Raw genomic sequence first — 18,593 nt, 5'->3', positions numbered from 1 at the left:
CAAAACACCTAAAATATCGCTGGCAAAATTACAGAAAACAAAACTACAAGGTGGCCTAGAAGCTCCAAATTTTCAACATTACTTTTTAGCAAACCAATTACAATATATGATTAAATGGATTAACAAAAATAACTACACTAAATTATGGATAGATTTGGAACAAAATCAATGCAACAGCACATCAATAGCAGATCTTCCCTTTTTACCTACTTCAATTAAAAAAATGCATTATTTTAAAAATATCACAATCACTTCGACTCTAACAGCCTGGTGGAAAATTAATAAAATTACTAATTCATCACTAACACCATCGAGACATACTCCAATTTGGCACAACCCGGATTTTCAAATAAGTAATAAACCTATATATTTTTCCCCTATGGCAACAAAAAGGATTTACTCATCTCAATCACTTATTTCAGGACAATAAATTCATATCATTTAAAATATTAACCGAGAAATACGGTATTGGAGTGGAACAATTCCTTCAGTATCAACAAGTTAAATCCATAATTAAATCGAAGATCAATATAACTAATAATTAGGTTGTGACAGTACGTGTCTGCCCTGAGAGAGTTGTGTGACATTTTCCAGCCCCTCTGGCAACCATCCCGGAGCGTCGGCGAGTGGGAGTGTTTGCTTTAGACATGCCTTTCTCGTCGCTGCCACCGGTGTCCTGTCCACACGACAGTCTCAGGGGGAAACGTGAAAGACATGCCTCCTGGGACTCGGCGTCGGGTGGATCATCTTCGGAGTTCGGTGGTCCGGCCGTGCTGTCTCCCACTCCTCCGGCGCTTTCCGCTCCTCGTCCCAGACGGAAGACGAGGAGGAAGAACACCTCTCCCGCGCCGCCTGTGCCAGCTACTTCCCCCAAATCTCCAGAGTCGCCGGCGCGTCCAGAGTCGCCGGCGCGTCCAGAGTCGCCGGCGCGTCCAGAGTCGCCGGCGCGTCCAGAGTCGCCGGCGCGTTCCAAGTCACCTCTTAGTCTGATGGACTTTATGGAATCTGCCTTTTCTGACAAAGCAGAACCGGGTCAGTCTGCTTTTCCTGTGGCCCCTGTGTTCCCTGTTCCTTCGGCGATTCCGGAGTCCTTTGTACCCCCTGTGCCCTCTGTGCCCCCTGTGCTTCCTGTTTCTGAGTTCCCTGTACCTCCTGTGTCCCCGGTGTTCCCTCGTCAGTCCCCTTCCGTTGTTGTGAACTCTTGTTCCTCCCCCCGGACTTCTCCATCTGTTACATCCACCACCAAAAAGACTCATAAAACTGTAAGGACACAAACTGACTCTCATTACTCAAACTTTACCGCTGCTCCCCCTCCGCTTCCATGCATATTGTTTTTGTTAACCCATCCCAACCCTGTTATTATGTTATCTGTTTTACCATTGATTTTGGTTTCATTGTTTTCTTGGTTTTTGTCTCATTTTAGGTCCTGTGTTTAGTGTCTCCTCCTGAGGGCGTCTAGTATCCGCCCTTAGGGGGAGGGTACTGTCACGACCTGGTCTCTCTATTTCTTGTCTCATCCGAGTTTGAGGGATTAGGTTGTGACAGTACGTGTCTGCCCTGAGAGAGTTGTGTGACATGCCCTTCCGCGGTCCACGTTTCTCTCAGGGTTCGTGAATTGTTTCCCGCTCCCTTATGTTTGATTAGCTTCAGGTGTTTGTTGTTTAGAAATTCCTATTTAATGTCCTTCTGTCTTGTCCTCCATGCGTTGGTATTATTTTATGTTCCTTGCCAAAGTTCCCAGTGTTATTCCTGTTCCTAGTGTTTATTCCTGTTTCTAGTGTTATGTAAGTTTCTGTAGTTTAGTGTTTCCAGTGTTTAGGTTTATCCGTTTAGTTCTTGTGTTTGTCATTTTACTGTTTTACCCCCTCGTGGGTGTTTTGGTTTTATATATTAAATTATTCTTTATTTAAGTCTGCGTTTGGGTTTTCCTGTCTTCCCCGTGTACCGTGTCGTGACAGATTTTGCGTTCTCCTCCAATACCGATCTCTGGAAGGAAATCTGTAATAATACATTCTCTATGACTACCAATACAAATCTACAGCTCATACAATATAAAACTCTCCACAGGACACATATCACTGAAAGAAAACTGTTTAACATGGGTCTGAGGGACACAGATATTTGTTCACAATGTACATCGCAAAGCACAGATGACTATTTTCATGCCATATGGTCCTGTCAACCTGTTTATTCATTCTGGATGTCTGTTATTAAGAAACTCTCTACTATTATGGACTGTAGAATACCTCTTTCCCCATCACTTTGCTTGCTTGGCAATATTACAGAAATAGATAACTTTCCACTCAAACATAAAAATACTATACTTATTTCTCTAACTATCGCCATGAAAATAATTTTATTAAACTGGAAATCAAAAAACTGTCTACACATTAACCACTGGACCAATACCCTTATAGAATACATAACATTAGAAAAAACTACATCCACAGATAACTTCACTGACATCTGGAACCCATTTTTACAATACTTCAGTTTACTAGACATATGAACCTGGATACACGCACATTCCTCCTCCTCATTTTTCTTTTTCCTTTTCCCTAATATACTTGTTTATAAATATAAAATCATAATATATATTGTTCATTATTTACCCAATGTTATTATTAACATTATTATCATTTGTATTTATTGTTATTATTTACACTACTACATGGATCTATAATCCCCTCCTCACTCTTCTATTTAATTAATTATCTATTTAAAAAAAAAGTATATTATTATTATCATTATTATTACTAGTATTATTGTTTTTGACATTATTATTGTTGTTTTTCTCATGTTCTCCCCCAAACACATTTCTGAGAAGAGGGAGAGACATTGATAATGTTATTAGTAGTATCAATTAATTATTATAATTATTAATATTGTACTGATTATAAACATATCGACATTTCTTTCTCTTTTCCCCCACCTTCCTTCTGTCCCCAGTCCCCCCCCCCCATTTTTTTTTCTCTCTCCTCTGATTTTCTGCCTGATGATGGTGGATGGATGTGGCATTGAGTTTGAGGAAATTGCCACCTGGTTGTCCCCATAATCTTTCCTCTTCTGTTCCCAGCCTCAGTCTGACCCAGCTTTTCATGCCTCCTCCGTTTATTATTATCATTATCATTATCATTATTATTATTATTATTATTATTATTGCTATTATTAAAACACTTTAAAAATATAATATCGACACCATAACCAAAATATAGGGCAAGTGTGGCGTGTGTGCTGGCAAGGGCTTTACTATGACCTGGTTCGGCACTGCACATCACACTGTTTTTAATGCACTAAACACCAGTAGATTTCTTGATCGACATATTAATTCAGTATCAACCTAATATTACAAATATAACATAGGGTAAGTGTGACGTGTGTGTTGACCTGACCACTACCCGGGTCTGGATCTCCACTGCATGTCCATTTTTTTAAATGCACCACACATTAGAGGTTTTCATTTTTCATTTATCATTATTCAAACAAAACAGGGTAGGCCTGAGGTGGGAACTACCCTGTGGGACCATGAGGGGCTGCTCCTTGGGCCCGATGCCACATCTGTCCCCAATACCTCAAAACACAAAAGGCTAGGTGCTTGTGGTGTATGTATTTTCCTCATCTTTCAACCCCTCTGTTTGTGCTACCTCCCCCTTTTTTATTTATTGGTATATGTATATATATATATGTATATATATATATATATGTATATATATATATATATATATATATATATATATATATATATATATATATATATATATATATATATATATAATATATAATATATATATATTTTTTTCTTTCTTTTTTTAATTTTTTATTATTATTATTATTTTCTCTTTCTTTCTTCCTCTATTCTAACCGTATGAATTTATCTAAATGTATCTATTAATTGGATTACCTACTGTTAAACGTGTATGCATTACTCTAAATATCCCCTCATTCTTTACCAGAGGTGGAAAGTAACGAATTACATTTACTCACTTTACTGTAATTGAGTAGTTTTTTTGTGTACTTTTACTTTTTTGAGTAGTTTTTAAAATCTGTACTTTTACTTTTACTTAAGTATGTTTTGTTTAAAGTATTGTACTTCGCTACATTTTAAATCATATCCGTTACTGAGTAAAAAAACATTGTAAAAAAGCAAGGTGATAAAGACGCGCAACGCATGATCGATGGGTGGGGCCGGGGGGGAACGCGCAAAAAGAACCATGGAGACGGACGAGACAGGCGCGCGCTAATGCAGACCCGCCTCAGTTCAAATCTTATGAAAGAAACCCCTGGTCATATTTAAGCGACCACTTTCCACTGACGCGAAGTGAGTGTTTCATTCCTATGAAAGGTAGGATTCATGCTCTCGAGTACGAAAATGCAGACCGGGTTTTACCGCTCATTTGCACGACGCGTTTTTAATACAATGCCCATTATCCTCCGCAGTCTAGCAGCTTCGCGTCAAGTCAAACACAACTTCAGAACGTCCTCGAGAATGCGCAGCTCATTAGACATTGCAGAGAGAGCGAGAGCGAGAGTGAGTGAGAGAGAGAGAGAGTGAGAGAGAGAGAGAGAGAGAGAGAGAGAGAGAGAGAGAGAGAGAGAATAAAGGTCTGACATCAGGTAACCAGATCAGGGAAGCTAGAAGACAAGAAACGGGTCAAAAGTATGACATGGCACTCATCTCATTATATGCTCGTTTAAACTATATATGCTCGTTTAAACTAGATATATAGTTTAATAAAATAATGTATGTTACCAGCAATACATCAATTACAACCTTACTATAGTGATTGTATTTACTAGCTGCTGACCACCTTCAAAAGTGCATAACTCACATGTAAAATCATTAAATAATTCCATAAATGTTTCTTAGTTTAAAAAAGCTTTTTATTTTATTAGTTTTTTGTTATTGCACTTTAATTGTAAAGATGTTCCTACAATTAAAAACAACTAGTTTGAGATGTATATTCCCTTGTCATTTTTTCAACTATACTAAAATCCTCCACCTCTCACCGCTGTAAAAAAAGTAACTTTTACTCTGAGTAAAGTTAAAATGATTTACTTTTTACTTTTACTTGAGTAGATTTTTAGACCAGTAACTTTACTTTTACTTAAGTAAAATATTATTAAAGTAACTTTACTTTTACTTGAGTACAATATTTTAGTACTTTTTCCACCTCTGTTCTTTACACACACATATACTTACAATATGATATGTATGGGCAATGGCTGTATTTATTATTTGTTTGTCTTATCTGTTTTTCTGTTTTCCGTTTTGTTCTATTCATTGTTATTTACCACATGTAAATAGAGTCACTTTCTGTGTTTGCACTATATAAAAAAAAAAGAAAGAGTTTAAGGTTTATTTAAAGGTGAAAGTGTTTATTTAAAGGTGAAAGTGTTTATAGGTTAAAAGTAAGTCAAAGACATTTCAGTTTCGGTTAAAAGTGTATTTTCTGTTAAACGGTACCTATTAGGGATGGGCATTCGATTAAGTTTTCTTTGTCGATCGTCGGGAGAATTAACGATCGACTATCGATTAATCATTAATATTTTATAATAAAATTTGTTATTTAACTTTTATACTTAAAAAATGCAATGAATACAAATATACAGCGTGTTTTTCCTCGATGAGACCTTTATTACAAGATCAACTTTTGGCAGACAGTTAAACTATGTTTCAAACATATATGTGCGTGCATGTGCAGTGCTTTAAAGCAGCGGAACCTGCAGCTGCGAGCCAGCGTTCTTAAACAGAGACCTCATTAGTTCCAAAATAAAAAAAAACCAGATTCATGTTTAACATTAAATTAAACAAAAAAATAATACTTCGATCTGAAAGGTTTTGTCAAAATGTAACTCAAAATTATTCAAGCCAGAAGAAAGTGCAAGATATTCGCCTTCCTAACATTAGGCTATAACAAATTAGGCTACTTAAAGGCTCGTGAAAAAGAACTTACTTTAGTAACTCGCATAAAACTTCTGCACCAGTCTACTGATTTTTTTTTGAGAAATAAAAGCATGTTTTGGGATCAGACGCGACCGCAACCCATGGTGACCGTCAGTCCAGCCGCCGCCGAAAACAGCCGCTCTGAGGAGACTGACTGGGATGCACAGGTACCTCAGCGCTAACTTTGCTTATTCCGCATACAGAGTATGTGTGAAACAGCATGCGTTTTGTGAGCCCCATTCACCATTGTATAATTATACTAACATAGTCTTTTAGTTTTTATTTGTTGTAAAACAACAGTAGACACAAATGTACTATGGTCTCCAACTCCACAATGTACCATAACCATGGTATTTGTAGTAAAATTGCGGAAATACAAATCGTTTTTAATCTGCAAAAAAAAAAAAAATCATTTTCACAATGATAAAATCATGGCTAATTTTCCTAAGGTAGTAATTACAAAATTATATATGTTTGAAAGACGGAGATGCGCACCTGTTAATCTATTACATAACAGAGCGAGGCCAGAGACAAACGTGCTCATAAACGGGAGTAATATGGAATAATGTGTGCATCTTTGAATAACTGTAAGTATACATTTCTTTTAAATATATTTTGTCATATAAAGTTTTGAGACATGGCCTAATAATGCCTTTTTCACTTTTATTGCTCATTTAGACTTATTGTGCGGGTAACAGCGTTTTTAACACATTTACCTCAGAGATTATTTTAGCAATATTGCTTTTTTCCGGTAATAATAATACAATTTATATTTCAATCCTGTTTCATTGTCTGTTTATTCATTTCATTGTCACAAGGTGACGATCTTTTTTTTCTTTGGGGCGGAACCAAAATTATGGAAGTTTGGTTCCGCCCGGAAGTGTTTTCGCCCGGACCGGAAAAGACGAACACCGGACTTCCGGTAAGCGCCGCGAGCGGGAAAATCAGCGAATTGGATGCACCTGTGCCTAGTTGGGAACAGCTGTTGGTGATTGGAGGATACGCTAAACAAGGCAGTACTTAAGGCCAAGTTTATTCACAGTCTGGAGGCTTTTTGGAGTGTGTTGAAGCGCTGTGTTGTGCTCGTTTGGCGTGTCGCTGGTGGTTGTCTGAACTCTCTCTCTCACAGGCTGGAGTCGTATGGTGGTGAAGATATTCGTGGACCTAAAAGGGAAACGGGAAAGGAATATATTGTAAACGGAGACAAAGCGAAACGGAACTGAGACGGGCCTTGATGTGAGTACTCAGATTACATTGGAAACGCATTGCTATTTATCTGCCTTTGTGATAGATACCTCCAGGAGAAGGAGGGCGGCCCTACCCCTAAAATAGCACGGTGGGTGAGCCAAAGGAATCCATACTGAAGCAGTCACAACGACGATACTACCAACTAGGCCGTATATTTCATCGCCAGATCCAACCTAAGCGAAGTGGAGGAAGACGGGTGTCCTTTGTGTTCACTAGAGTGTGGTGGGTGAGTCCTTGTGCTGTGGAAACCTTTATTTTGACGTGGTGCTGTATATTGCTGTGGATTGCTGTGCATTATTGTGTGTCTTGTCAGATAAACCCCTGCCTTCATACACGTCGTCGAGGGAGGACGAAGAGGCTGTCGGCCCTTATCTACTTCAGTACAGCATATGTTGTGAGTGTGCTCCAGGCCTAAGGTAACAGTAAGGTGCCTCGGAACGATCTTTCCCCGTCTAGACATTGGGTGAAATTGGAGAGAGTGGCGGTGGAGAACAGGAGGACTAGCAGACGTGTGAGTACGATCAGGGGCTAGCATTATTGATGTGTTCGACTGGGTAGAGATTGCTGTTGCAGAGCGAGAGGTGTAGGAACTTCACCGTCCCGAGGCCTCTACAAAGGGGCGCCCCTGTCCAGTGTTCGATCGCCTAACCGTAGCGAGGAGAGGGCAGCGCTCGGCCCGGTGAGACGGTGTGACGTCCACCCCTCTGTAACCATCGAGCCAGTCGAGAGGGTTCGCCCCCCGACGCCACGTAGGAACTGCTTGTCCCATCAGACACATCGCAAACATTTGACGTAAGCCTGCCACATTTGCTAGAAGTCATATCTACTAACCTCTTTGAGCCCGTTCATCGACAGATACGGAGAATACACTGTCTCCGATCGGCACGGAGTGAGCGCCACGAGTGAAACTTGTACTTACGGTACGCTGTGTCCAGCAGAAGAGGTGAGAGCCATACGAATCGAATTAACTGGACCTTTGTGTCCTAGTCACCACCTGTGGAGAAGGAAAGAGAGAGAGTGAACAACACGAGAAGGAAACGAGTGAAACTTGTACTTACAGTACGCTGTGTCCAGCAGAAGAGGTGAGAGCCATACGAATCGAATTAACTGCACCTTTGTGTCCTAGTCATCACCTGTGGAGAAGGAAAGAGAGAGAGTGAACAACGCAAGAAGGAAACGAGTGAAACTTGTACCTACGGTACGCTGTGTCCAGCAGAGAGGTGAGAGCCATATGAATCGAAACAACTGCATCTTTGTGTCCCAGTCGCTCCTGTGGAGAAATAGAGAGGAAAAGTGAGCGGCACGTCCAGAACTGTGCGAGAACAAGGGAGAAGGCTCCACGAATTAAGCTAGGTGCTCAAACAGGACGTTACTTCTAACACTCACACTGCTTTGATTTCTGCCTCCAGGAAGAAGAAGGAGGGCGCCACGGATAGTAGAGACCAGGCAGGAGCCTGAGTCTCACATCCCAGCCCACAGGGCTTTGGACCCCCCCTTTGCCCCCCTTCCTCCTTGTCACCCTCTTGGCCGTGGCCTACCTGGAGGGCAGAGCCAGATACTAGTTTTAATTTCCCTTCCCCATTTCCCCACTACATTTTCAATATTTAAACAAATAAATAAAGATTGTTTTTATACTTACCTGTCCTCGTTGTTGTCTGGTCATTGGGTTGGTTTTGGGGACCTCCTCGAGGTGGAAGTTGAGAAGGGGCGTGGCTTTAGCCATTAGCAGCCAGCCCCTGGGTGTGACATCATTATGCTGTTATGTTAATGTGAGGATATTTATTTGCCATATGAAACGTGCCGTTATATGAATACTTTTGTGTAATATTCAAATTATATGCGGAATAATGTGTGCATTATAACTGTAGGAATACAGTTGCTTAAGTTTTGAGAAATAATACTATTGTGAGGATTTATTTCCATATGAGACGCTTTTTGTCGTTGAATACTCTCGTTTATTATTTGGAAATCATATACATACATAGTAGGAAATATATAATGTGGAAGGGTAGACTTGCAAAGTTACTCTGCTTATTTTTATTTATGATATATGTGGAGATAAATAAAGCATTTCAAAACTGCTGATTTGATCCATTCAGATCCTGAACACCAGGCTAGAGATTTTAAACATCCTTAATCCACACTTACTAGTCTGTCAAATAATATCTAAAATATATTGTTTTGTGAAAAAAAGATGCTTTGTTCTATTGTTTAATGCAGAAAAGTGTTCACAGAAAGTGTCAATCACATGAACGTTTTATATGCAGAATAAGCGGTCAGCAGCGCACTGCAACGGGTGCTTGACGGATTCGCTGCACACATACACAAACGCACTGCATACGGAGTATTTGTGAAACAGGAGTTAGATAAAAAAATGCATTCGATTAATTGATAACAAATTAACGTGATCGACGAAATTCTTAACAATCAATTATCAATCGTCGATTAATTATGCCCATCCCTAGTACCTATTACTGTTTAAGTAGTATTTAAAGATTCAGAGGGGAAAAGTATTTCATATTTTTACAAGCAGTAAATACACAAGTTAAACACTGATACATTTATTAGTGAAACCTCACTTCTTTGATTGAAAAAGTATTTAAAGAACTCAGGATAGCCACCTCTCATTATAGTCAAGCACGCTAGAGAGGCGCTACATAAAATGGAGGCACCGCTGGGATAATAAGTGTGGCCGTGGCGAGGCATTAGATGAGGCTCATGCAGTGCTGGTGCTCATTCGAGAAGATGTAGGCACAAGTGCAATAGAAGAGACAATGCAAACTGTAAAGTGTTTGGGACGTGTGTGCGTCAGAGGCTGAACTTACAACCGTCAACTAAACCAATACTTGGTCTTGTGTGAATGTAAGGAAGTAGTAAAAAGTGGAATTGGCCCCTTTGAAGTGTTTCCTACAGATGGTGGAGGGCCATGGCCGGTTATCACAGCACATGCAGCTACACAAGCCGGTCCACAAGTTGATATGTCCGGAACGCAACAAGCTCCAGATAAACCTGTTGAACACCTGCGCACATTGTTCCCAGAAGATGAGGCTGCTGCTAAGTCAACCGAGGCCATTCTGCGAGCTGTGAGTGATTTACTGGACAAGACATCCAAGTCCTAGAGTGAGCAGGGAAGCTATCGAAAGATCGCCTACGAACTTTCTCTGGGTTGTAGCCCACCCCTGCTGGAGAAGAGCAGTTCGATCACTGGTTGGGTCAAGCACGGCTCATGGTGGAAGAGTGTGACTGTTCTCACAAAGAGAAGAGGCGGAGGCTGATGGAAAGTCTTAGAGGCCCGGCGCTGGACATTGTAAAAGCAGTACGGGCCAGTGATCCTGACGTGGGCCCCGAAGACTGTTTGGAGGCCCTGGAGCATGCTTTTGGGACAGCAGAGTCAGGAGAAGAGTTGTATTTCGCATTTCGTTTACTGCAGCAACAACCAGGTGATAAGCTGTCTGACTTCCTCAGACGTCTAGAGCAGTCATTGAATAGTGGTGCAGAGGGATGGACTCCCCCTTGGATGTGCAGACAAAGCAAGACTCGACCAATTGTTGCGTGGTGCGATAGCATCTGATCTAATGCTAGTTAACCTTCGTCTGAGAGAGAGGAGAGCAAAGCCCCCAATGTTTCTCCAGCTATTAAAGGAGATACGCACAGAAGAGGATTATGAGGCATCACGAAAGAAGATTACTCCTGTCATGCAAGGTGGAAATGTAAGGCAGAATGCCGATGTGAAACAGACTGAAATTCAGAACCTGAAGTCTGAGATAAAAGAACTTAAGGCCTTGGTTGCTGCTGTCGTGTCTAAGCCTGCAAACAACCTGTCAGTTAACAGTGAGAAAGTTCCCCCACCTGTAGGACACAGTGAGTGCGGTTCGGACAGTGAGATAACAGCTTTGAAGAAACAAATGAAGCGTTTGCAACAGAAAGTAACAAATAAAGTAGCTGAACATCAAGCTGCCATTTCAGCTGTGAACACCTCAAATCCAGTAGTCAGCCCCCCACAATGATCATTCAAAGTATCGGAGGAACATTTCTGTTACAGATGTGGTGAGAATGGGCATTTTGCAAGGAAGTGTCAAGGCCCAGAAAACCAGGCTAAAGTTATTAAGAGACTTATACAAGCTCTGAAACTGTCCAAGAACAACCAGCCGTCAAGTGAGGCCACCGCTAATTCAGTTAACTGTTCTGTTGAGAAAAGTACAGCTGAAATGCCTGAAGGTGTGTCTATTCCAGATGGATTAGTTGGGCCACCTAGCCTGGTGCCGCTGAAGGTCAATGGACAACCCTGCACTGCTCTGTTAGATAGAGGCCCTCAGGTGACGATCATTTTTGAACCCTGGTACCTGAAGTACTTGTCTGATATCCCAATTCAGCCAGTGTCTGGTCTTTCCCTGTGGGGTTTAAGTGAGTCTGGATCTAGTTACCCTTACCGTGGCTATGTGGTAGTTGATTTGGAGTATCCAGCTGAGGTTTTAGGAACCAGTCATACTGTAACTGTCCTAGCTCTCATATGTCCCAATCCAAGATAAGATGTCTGTCATTGTGGGCACCAATGCAAGCCATGTTCGACGTTTGGTGACTCAATCCAAAAATAGTGGAATTGATATCACTCATACACTAGGCCTTCGTGTTCATGTTGAGGAAGATCGACCTGCAGTAAAGAGTGTGGAGGCTCCAGTCCAAGAGGAGGAGGCTGGCTGTGTCCGATGGATAGGCCCAGACCCCTTGGTCTTACCCCCAGATGGTGACACGCAAGTTGTGTGCAAAGTTGAGCTAAAGAAGCCTGTTGCTCAAGAAATCCTGATGATAGACACCTCACCAACTGCTGCCTTACCTGATGATGTAATTTTTCATCCCATGGTTGTGCCTAGTGGAGCATTGGATGTCAACAGTTTGAGAATACTACTAAAAAATGACTCTTCAAGAGAAACATCCATACCTGTGGGATCATTGATTGGATGCGTGTACCACATTGATTCAGATGCGACGATTCCCCCTAAGGAGACTGCTTCCTCTGGTTTCGATGAGAGCATGATCAACTTCGGGGACTCTCCAATCTCAGAACAATGGAAAAACAGACTACGTAAGAAACTGGCTCAGAAGTCTCATGTATTCTCAATGCACGAGTGGGACGTGGGATTAGCAAGAGGAGTAGAGCACAGGATCCGTCTTTCTGATTCCCGGCCTTTCCGTCAACGATCACGCAGGCTAGCCCCAGCAGATATCGAAGATGTGAGAAAGCATTTACAAGAGCTGCTGCAGGCAGGGATAATAACAGAGTCGCGAAGCCCCTATGCATCCCCAATAGTTGTAGTCAGAAAGAAGACTGGTGCTATTAGGATGTGTATAGATTACCGACTGTTGAATAGCCGCACAATACCGGACCAATACACAACACCATGCATTGAAGATGCACTAAATGCCTTAATGGGGAGTCAGTGGTTCTCTGTACTGGATTTGCGCTCGGGCTACTACCAGATAGCTATGTCTGAAGAGGACCAAGAGAAGACGGCATTCATTTGTCCTTTAGAATTTTTTCAGTTCCAACGTATGCCACAAGGCATTACTGGGGCACCAGCAACCTTTCAAAGGTTGATGGAAAAGGCTGTCGGAGACATGAACCTTTTACAAGTGCTGGTGTACCTTGACGACATGATAGTGTTTGGGAAAACTCTCGAGGAGCACGAAGAGAGGTTGCTCAAGGTCCTAGATCGTCTCGGTGAAGTTGGGCTGAAACTTTCAGTAGACAAGTGCCAGATCTGTCTGCCGAAGGTCAAATACCTGGGGCACATTGTGTCTGCGGAAGGAGTTGCTCCCGATCCAAACAAGATTGAGGCAGTCACTACATGGCCCATGCCAACAAACCTGAAGACGTTACAATCTTTCCTTGGATTTTGCGGTTATTACCGCCGATTCATTCAGAACTATTCTGAAATTGTTAGACCACTGACTGAACTCACAAAAGGATATCCTCCGACTCAGAGGAGAAATAAGTATGTCCAAGATGTGAACAAAGTCTACTTGAAAGAATCAGAGACGTTTGGGGAAAGATGGGACAAATCCTGTACAGAAGCATTTCATCTCATAATCCACTGTCTAACACATGCGCCTGTCCTGGCATTTGCCAATCCACAACATCCATACATCCTGCATGTGGATGCCAGCTTGAAAAGCCTTGGTGCTGTTATCTACCAAGAACATCCTGAAGGCCTAAGACCAGTTGCCTTTGCAAGCCGAAAGCTTAGCTCTGCCGAGAGAAACTACCCCATACATCAGCTGGAATTCTTATCACTCAAGTGGGCAGTAGTCGACAAATTCCATGACTATCTGTATGGGGCAAGATTCACCGTACGCACAGATAACAACCCCCTTACGTACGTGTTGTCTACAGCCAAGCTCAATGCGGTGGGACATCGCTGGCTAGCTGCCCTATCGACATACGAGTTTGATGTGCAGTATCGCCCAGGCCGACAGAACATTGATGCCGACCTGTTGTCCAGGAATATGTCAAAGGAGGACGATGATGGCTGGGTAACCATACCTCAGTCTGGAGTGAAAACCATCTGCCAAAGAGTCTGTGTCCCAGAGTCTACAAACAGTACACCAGTCTGTATTGCTCAGCTTGGAGCATCTCCTCACTGTGTTCCTGACCTGTATGCGTTTCCCATACACATGGAGTTAAAGTCCCTGGAACTCATGTCCAAACCGAGTCTCAGGAAGGCTCAGGAAGAGGATGAAGCCATAGGACCAGCCATCCAAGCCGTCAAGAAGGGATGCTGGCAAGAGGAGGGAAACATGAGTCCTGAGTTGTCCAGATTGAAAAGGGAAGCTGGAAAGCTGGCAATGAAAGATGGATTATTGTACCGGTATAGCAAGAGACCATCTGGAGAGGTGATTAGTCAACTCATTCTGCCAAGAGAGTTCCGTGAGATGGTTATGAAGGCCATGCATGATGACTTGGGACACCTTGGACAAGAAAGAACTGTGGACCTGCTTCGAAGTAGATTCTTTTGGCCTAGGATGTCGATGCAAGTGGAGGAATACATCAAAAACTGTGGGGAGTGCATCACTCTCAAGACCCCTATACAGAGAACTGCTCCATTGCACCAGATCGTAAGCCATGGACCTATGGACTTAGTGTGCATGGACTTTCTTTCCATGGAGCCTGACTCCAAAGGAGTAAGTAATGTGCTAGTGGTCACAGACCATTTTACAAGATATGCTCAGGCTTTCCCAACCAAAAGCCAGAAGGCCCATGTTGTGGCACAGGTCCTAATTGAGAAATATTTCATACAATATGGACTGCCTTCAAGGATCCATTCGGATCAAGGAATGGATTTCGAAAGCCGTCTGATCCGAGAACTGTTGACCTTGATGGGGATACGCAAGTCGCGGACAATGCCGTATCATCCGCAAGGAGACCCACAGCCAGAAAGGTTCAACCGTACTCTGCTCTCTATGCTAAGTACATTAGGCCAGGAGAAGAAGCGTACGTGGAGTCAACATGTGCCTCACTTGGTACACGCGTACAACAGCACCAAGTGTGATGCCACAGGATACTTGCCTTATCATCTAATGTTTGGGCGAGAGGCAAGACTTCCTGTTGATCCGTGTTTTGGAACATCCCCAGATGGCATAGAAGAGGTGTCTCACACCCGATATGTCACAAAGCTGAAGGAAGACTTGAAACAAGCTTACAAGTTAGCTTCTGATGCTGCAGACAAACGGCACCAGAAAAACAAGAGATGATCGCCGAGTTACCTTTCAGTCCATAGAGATTGGCGACAGAGTACTACTCCGGAATCTAGGTTTGAGAGGCAAGCACAAACTGGAAAGTAAATGGAGTCCTGATCCGTATGTTGTCATTGGAAGGATGCCCAACCTACCTGTGTTCAAGATCAAACGAGAAGATGGAAGGTTAGGAACAAAGACTATACATCGGGACCACCTTCTTCCGATTGGACAGCTAGTAAGAATGCCAAGCACTGACCAGGATGCCGCTCCGCCTAAAAAAACCTAAGACCAGAGCAGACACTCATAAGAGAAATCAAAGGGACTCAAGACCAGTGACTCCAGAGTTACAGGAGTTTTCTGATTCGTCCTCTGACATGGAGTATTATGTCCCTCACCATGTCACTCAGAGAGAGCCTGTCCCAAGGGTGCTAAATACTGCCAGACCAGTAATTGAATTAGAAGATGACCATGAGACAGAATATGAAAATGACCTTGAAGCTGAACCTGTTCCTGAAAATGATTCAGACTTGGAAAAGAGTGACCACAACACTGAACCAGAATCAGAGGATGAGGAGTGTGATCCAGAAGTAGCTTCCAAAGAGAATAGTGAAGTTGAATCAGAGTCTGGAAAAGGAGTATTTGAGGTCCAGGAGGATAGAAGGCAGCACAGCCCTGAGCCTAGACCTAAGAGAACTGCCAAGCCAACTATTAGACTTACCTATGATGCAGGCTTGTGCACAATTCAGAATTTCAGAATTGGCCTCCATTCAATTCATGAATTGGAATTTGAATTGAATTGACTCCGCCCTAAAGGAAGTTGAATTGGAATTGGAATGACAGGAAGTGGAATTAAATTCATGGCAATTCAAACAAATTCCACAGTCACACAACAGGAAGAATCTCACATACATTCAGTGTTAGGAAAGTTACTTTGGAAAATTGTTTGGCAACCATTTTAAATACTTGGTTAAAGTAAAGCATTATTGGAAATGAAGTCATGTTCCATCGTGTTCCACAAAATTACAATTACAAAAAATCAAACTTAATTATTTGTTGTGTGAGTTTTTAACATTAATTGCTGGGGGGGGGGAATCCTGTTAATGTAATCTGTACAAGTAGTTCAAACTAATTTAATTTATAGATTATGTAATGCAATCATATACTGAAAGCTTAATTTTTAACAATTCAGTTACTGTATAATATGTACATGAATTTGTTTGAATTTCTATTGAATTGCAATTCTGCTTCCTTTAATTCAAATTCGAATTGAAATTCTAGATCCTGTTTTTGACATCAATTCAAATTCAATTCAAATTCAAGAACTGAATTGGAATTAAGGAGTCATTCTCAATTCAATTCTGAATTGTGCACAAGCCTGCTATGATGAGCCTGGTAAATCAAGAGATGAGCCTTTGACCATATTTCACAGAGGGATAGTCATTAAAATAGGAAAACACTAGACACCTTAGTTATTATGCCCTTCAGACTCCTTTGTTAGTTTTTAGTGTCTGATGAGGACATGCAGACATTTAAAGGGGGGAGGGTGTAACCCTGTTAAAAAGTTCATTAGTATAAGATATTAAAGTTTGAATTAATAATTTCATAATTTAATAAATAGAATTTAAGGTTAAAACAAGCTAAAATTTATGGATCAGGAATAAAGTTATTATTTTGCAATGAGAGAAATGCATATTGGGCAATGTTCATGGTTTAATGAATACAGCATTTAAAGTGTTAAATATTTTTGGTAACTAATATATGTGAAAATGTGTTTAAAAAATGTCTTTAAAAATAAGAAGAAAGTGTTACACAAATGTTTGTACATTTATTTTATTTCTGAAAGTTTTGTTTAAGAGCCAATCAGAGTAGAGGTCAAAGAACCAGGAAGTAGAGACACACGCGAGTTGTGAGCAAGCGAGTGAGATCGACGGGGATTGAAAATGTAATGTATGCACGTGTTTAGTGAAAGTGTTCAACAAGGACTCTTGTACTGAACAATAAGTGTGATAGTTTTGTCTGTGTGAGTGGTAAACTCATCTAGTGATGGGCAGATCGAGGCTTCGTGAAACACTGAAACAGTTGAATCAATTGTGTCGAGGCTTCGAAACATCGTTCGAAACCGCCTCCACAGTGATACCTAGTGGTTATTTGCACGCATTGCCATAGAGCAGCCTTGACAAGAGCCGTTTCTCAATATGTGTTCTTGTCTGTACTTCCGTTCTTGTGGACTTGTGAAACGTCATCAGTCGCGGCCCAAGTACTGTTCCAATTCAAAGTTCGCATCAAGCCCAAGTTCACATAAAATCCCCGGATGTGTTCTTGATCCGCCCATTTTATCGAGGATGCATCAGAGGAGACTTGTGTGTACTTATGACAGCGAAGTTTCCCAGAATGCATTTCGCGTCAGGAGTTCGTTCTTCCGAGTCTGAACTTGCAAGTTCGAACTACGAAGGACACAAGTCAGAGTTTGGCGTACTTGGTATTGAGAAACGGCTAAGGTTTTAGACGAGCGCTGACAAATTGTATCCCACATGTTGATTGATTGAAACAAGTGATCAGTTGGGAGAGTGGATAGTGTCCTCGACTCTCATGCAAAAACCCTTGGATCGAATCCCGGAAAATGCATATTATTACCGTCGACACAATTAAGTTACATATTTTTTGTTGTTGTTTCATCATCTGTTTGACAACTACATGAGCTTTTAGGCTCATCATTGTCAATAACTATAAGCTGGTCTATTTAATAAATAAATTGAATAGAGATAAATACCACATAAACAATAAGAAATTAATAAAATATATCAAGCCACCATGTCACATATAAATATCTGCTGTGTGTGGAAGGACTTAGCATACTTCTTTTTTTACAGATATATTTCTCCAGCCTTTGAAAAACTCCTCTCACAAAAACCCACAAGGTCAATATGCGTTTATTTCACTTTTATACAGATGTGCGAGTGTGTTGTCTGTTCCCGACCGTGCCAATCAAACGCTGATTCGGCAGACCACACCTGATGAAACACTTAGTGAAACACTTCGAGGCTTCGTTTGGTCATAGTCACGTGACATGGGTGTTTTGAATCACACTTCGGATCAGTGTTTCGACACATCTCTGCTTCGGGATCTCGCAAAGCTTCGGAACGACTGTTTCGCGTCAGCCATCCCTAAACTCATCACACAAAGACAGAAATTAGTAAAAGTTAGCCGCTGATTAAGTGGTTAGTGTTTTTGCATGGACTTTTCTGATAAGTTAGCGGCCAGCAACCTCGTTCAGTTAAGCCTGTGTGTAACTGGAATCGACGATGATCAAAGACCCTGACGAAGCCGGATAGTGTTATCGAGTTGTGGACTTTGCTGAGATCGTCAAATATGTGAAATCTTCTCTTCAATTGTCTTCTCTTCATCGTGAATCCTCTCGTCCTGTTCTCTGCTGCTGATGCCTTTGATCCTGTGCGTGTGAGGCTATTCACGTTGAGTAAAGGTAGTGTCACCAAGTGACGATCTGTGAGGGCGGAACCAAAAGTGTGTAAGATCGGTTCCGCCCGGCGATGGTTCCGTCAGGACGACTGAGGCAAAACACCGGAATTCCCAGGGTTTCCCCAAAACTCTAAATCAAGCCTGATATCGTTCAGGTGGGAGCGATCAACACAGCGATCGCTGATAGGCT

This window comes from Misgurnus anguillicaudatus, unplaced genomic scaffold (assembly GCF_027580225.2).
Source record: "Misgurnus anguillicaudatus unplaced genomic scaffold, ASM2758022v2 HiC_scaffold_33, whole genome shotgun sequence".
NCBI classification, from domain to species: domain Eukaryota; kingdom Metazoa; phylum Chordata; class Actinopteri; order Cypriniformes; family Cobitidae; genus Misgurnus; species Misgurnus anguillicaudatus.
The sequence above is the reverse complement of the archived record's forward strand: the minus strand, read 5'-3'. Positions refer to the sequence as shown.